This window comes from Leptinotarsa decemlineata, unplaced genomic scaffold (genome assembly GCF_025532065.1).
Source record: "Leptinotarsa decemlineata unplaced genomic scaffold, Ldec_3_MD MMD2_tig00001393_RagTag_RagTag, whole genome shotgun sequence".
Classification (NCBI taxonomy): Eukaryota; Metazoa; Arthropoda; class Insecta; order Coleoptera; family Chrysomelidae; genus Leptinotarsa; species Leptinotarsa decemlineata.
Window position 1 is genome coordinate 14,466,537 of NW_027412562.1, and position 4,902 is coordinate 14,471,438.

Genomic DNA, 4,902 nt, shown 5'->3' on the forward strand with positions numbered 1-4,902 from the left:
AAAAATGGGCGGCAAACAATGTGGTTTGTTGGAAAGCTCCATTCAACAAAAGAACGGTAGAGTACATGTTGGAGATAAGTCGAAATACAATCAACTGATTTATAGCTGCGAGAATGATGTATAAGGATTTCTATTTATAGGTGAGACCTGGCATTCTCCCATTGTTATTCCAGTTATAAAATGACTATTGTTGAACAAGAACTGCTAGAAATACTTTTCAATCGCCGTAGTTGCACTCTTTTTCAATTGAAAAAGGATTATTTTCAGGTGACATCTCTTTTTGAGAAGAACGTTTTTGGCTCTATTCCCCTATCATCGAAAAAATGTGAAAAACTTTTGAAGAAAGAAAGAGAAACAACATACACTCTTTATAAAGTTATCTATGCATACACAAATTATTCTATCCGATAAGAACTTAATGAATACGAAATTCATTTCTCCCGTTCAGTTTGTACTACAAATATTCGTTATGGGCCTGAAACAGATATCATTCATAGAAACGATACACAACGTAAGAGTATATAAGAGTATTGATATGAAATGATATTTGAGTGAACTGTTCTGAAAATAAGTTGAATGTTCAAATTTCGCGGGCTACGTTCATTCGATCAGCAATTTTTTTTATGTTGTGACATAAGTTTCGAACATGGTTTCAGCTTAAAACTGTTTTGCGTGTCCAGCGATTTTCTTCTGTCGATAAAATAGCATAGAAATCTATGTGAAAGATAGAATTAGGCCAGAAAAATGTTTACAAAATGTGTTACAGAGTAGGCCAAATTAGACACTTTTAAAAGGAAACTCCTGTGAAAAGCGCATATCAATATCCATAATCGTTCCTGAGTTACAGCAGGATTTTTGAAAATGTACATTTTCGAAATTTATTTTTTTTATGGAAACATTTCCGAAGCACTTTTCTACGTAGAATTTAATAAAGTGAAAAACTTTTTTCGTATGAGATATCAATCGATATTGATATATTTCCATATTTCCATAGAGAACAATTGTTCACGAGAGGTATCCAGATTGTGTCTCAAGATTGTGACACAACCTAATTGCTGATAGTCAATGAAAAAAAGAGCAGAATTATATGAATCAAATAGGGATAAGGAGTTGGAAGAAATAATCGTTTTAGGAGCTGTTGAAAATAATCCCAAAACGTCAACGCGTTCATTGAAAAGATTATCGTTAGGATGATTTAAAAAACACAAAATCAAACCATACACGACCAGACCAAGAGATTTTGAACGCTCCATGGTTGTTTACCAGTTGTTCCTGGAAAGTTGTAACCAAGTGCGTGATTCATTCTATTCTGGAGAAGAAAAGTCAAAGAAGATTTGGATTCAGTGTGTATGCAGGTATTTGCAGGGATATAATTATCCGCCCATTCATTTAAATGACACACTCACATCTCAGAGGTATTTAGAAATTTCAAGGCAAAATATTAAAACTTTTGTTGATGAATTGCAACTAAAGGAGCTCAAAAATATATTTTCAACAAGACGTCATAACACTGTAATTGTCACTAATTTTTTGACTGCAAATTCGGGTAATAATTGGATAGTCAACTAAGGACCCAACCGCCGGCCGGTCAAGTAATCGGACTCAACGCCTATGGACTGTCACCTCTGGAAAAGATTGAAAAATCTCATTTTCGAATTGACGACTGATTCAAGATAAGAATTGGAAGCGGCTGTTATGTAAAGTTTTGCTTCTCTCACTTCTATTGAAATAATTATCTCGGGAAAAAACGTCCAAAAAAGGTGTCGCCAGTGTGTAGGTGAAGCTGGTGGACATTCCGAACACCTTCTCTGAGGAGATATATTCCATTGTTTGTTCTTTATCATCATTATTACTCTTGTTGAAATTTCATTTATCTGTAGTGAATATAGTATGAACTTAGTAGCAGATTACAGCCAGTTCTGGGCCTTTCCCCACCACTATGACGTATTAATTGCTTTTTTTTGTTGTTGTTTAGTTACATCAAGACGATGTAATCTTGAAGTGTCTGGTACATGGATCGTTCAGAATTTTTTTCATATGAGATTTTGTGTGTGTGTGTGTGTGAGAATGCATCATATGCTTGTCTATGTACAAACAAACGTCTACATACTTCGAAGATCCTTCAAGTAATGAATGTTCCATCAGTGTGAGCCCACCAAGTTAGTAGTGGTGTGACGTCACAGCAGAAACCGTTCAACGGTAAGAGAGCGAGATGTTCACTCCACGACGTGTGGCTGAGTAATGCGTAATCATCGGTGTGCCCTCACCTCTCTCGATGTGTGAAGGTTGTGACGTAATGCATCGCTCTAGCCTCGCTATCGATGGTGACACGCAGGCGGCCGAGAACTGTCTGCCTAACGTCTGCCCTCTACGAGAGCGCAACGACCAACGCCTGTTCGTATCGACATATGCTATTGCATCCGGCTGGGAAGGGTTGGCTATGACGTCTTGACGGACCCGATCAGACTTTAAGAAGCGGACGAGTGTTGGTTATGTCAGTTTATATCAAGTGAGTAAGTGAGAACGTATCATATAAAATGCATTCCTGTGACTGTGGTAAATCTTTCCCTCGTAGTGATAATCTTCATTGGTATCAAACTCCAGAGTTGCCAAGGAGGGCCTTCAGTGTAACGGATGAGAGTGGACAATGCAACACCTATGTATACTTGCAATTGTTGTAATGTGACCATTCCTATGACGCAAGTGAACTCTCACCGAAGAACCATGAGTCATAATAATAATGCATGTGTTCAATTGTCTAAAGGCGTTCTAATTAAAACGAATGCATTCAATTGCCGCATTGCTACGTACAGGGTTGAGAGTTCGGTTGTATTCAGTGACTACATGTCATTTTTCAATGAGATTAGGCAGAAGGTCATTGAATAACTGGAATCGGCCATCAAGATCCATGGAAGCATCAAGGTGAATATGGAAGTTTTTGAGAATTATATTCTTCAGACTCAAGATTCGAGGGACACGGAGTCATTTAATTCCCAAAATAAAATAATGGACCAATCTTCAGATTTGAATGCTGTTTTTGATGGATTCCAGGATGTAATTGTAGCTCAAACGACTAAATTCCAGGAACGTGACTCAGGTATTCATTTTCTGTAAATTTCAACGGGATTGAGTAGTAATATTAATTTTTTTGTAATTGAGGTTGGACTTGTGAAAAAATACTATTTCTCGAAGTCAACATTAATAAATACTGGGAGGACGTTCATATGTGAAGCTGCCCGAATGCATGGAATGGAGAAAAGCTGTCGTGAATGTTCGTAACGAAGATCAATACTGTTTTGCTTGGGCTATAACATCAGCATTATATCCTGCAAATGGTAGAGTGTCCGAAGTTACGTCATATCCACATTTTTCTGATGTTTTAGATGTCACAGGTATGGATTTTCCGGTTAAATTTAATAATAGGAGTATTGAAAGGTTCAAAGATAGAAATGATATTCCACTTAATGTTTACGGTTTGGAGAGTAAATTTGATAAGGGTAAAATGAAGTATGATGTGATTGATCCATTGCGATACTCACAGAGAAGACTCCGGAGACATGTCAATTTGTTACTTATGATTGATGACTTCGGTAATAGTTAGTATTGTTGGATAAAAGATGATTCAAAATCACTTTCTAGTCAACTATCGGCTCATGATCACAAAAAATATTTTTGTGATAGATGTTTGATATATTTTTCCAGCGAGAGATTGCCTTCACATCATAAGATGAATGATTGTGATCTCGTTAGTACTACAACACCAACCACCAATTTTAAAATCAATAAATATGATATGATGGTTGCGGAAAATAAATCAATGTTTCAAAATTTTGAGAGACAAATGAGGGTGCCATTTGTAGTATATGCTGATTTTGAATCAGTACTTGAACCGATTCACGTAAATGCGCCAAATCCCTAAAGTTCATACACGATTAAAACATTCAAAGATGCCCCATATTCATTAGCTTATCTGATAAAATGTTCATATAATGATGATTTGTCCAAATTTGTTACATATAGGGGTGTAGATGAAGCTCAGAAATTTGTAAGTAGCATTGAAGATGATCTGAAAAAGATATATGAAATTCATCCCAGATACCCTATACCAATGGATGCCCAAACCCTCCAAGAAGAGGAACAATTTGCTGCAGCCATAACTTGTGGTATATGTAGTAAACCATTTATTGATGGTGAAGTCAAAGTTAGAGATCATTACCATGTCACAGGAAAGAAAAGATAACATGTCGCTCATTCGAAATGTAATTTGAATTTCAAAATCCCTAACTTTGTACCTATTATTTCTCACAATTTAAGTGCTTATGATTGTCATTTATTCATGAAAGAATTGTATAGGAGTAAAGAAAAAGTTGATGTCATCCCACAAACAGAAGAGAAATATATATCTTTCACTAAGCATCTTCTTACACACACCTGTACCGATGAAAATGGTAAGGTTAAGAAGGAATTTCTCAAAATGAGATTTATCGATAGTTATATATTTATGACTAATTCGTTGAAGAAGTTGGATGCTAACTTGACCTCTGATCAATGTTTGGAGATGCATAAACATTTCCCACAAATTGAGAAATTCAATTTGATGAGGCAGAAAGGTGTATTTCCATATAGTTTCGTTGATTACATTGACAAATTGGATTATCCATCACTTCCAACAAAAAATCAGTTTTATGACAAACTCAGTTGTGAACATATATCAGAAAATGATTATGATAGGGCTAGAAATGTATGGAAATTATTCGAGTGAATAATTTGGGTGAATACTCTGATTTGTATTTGCAGTCGGATGTATTGCTATCATGTGATATTTTTGAAAACTTTCGCACCACAAGTTTGGAGATTTATAACTTAGATCCAGCACATTATTACACTACACCTGGATTATCT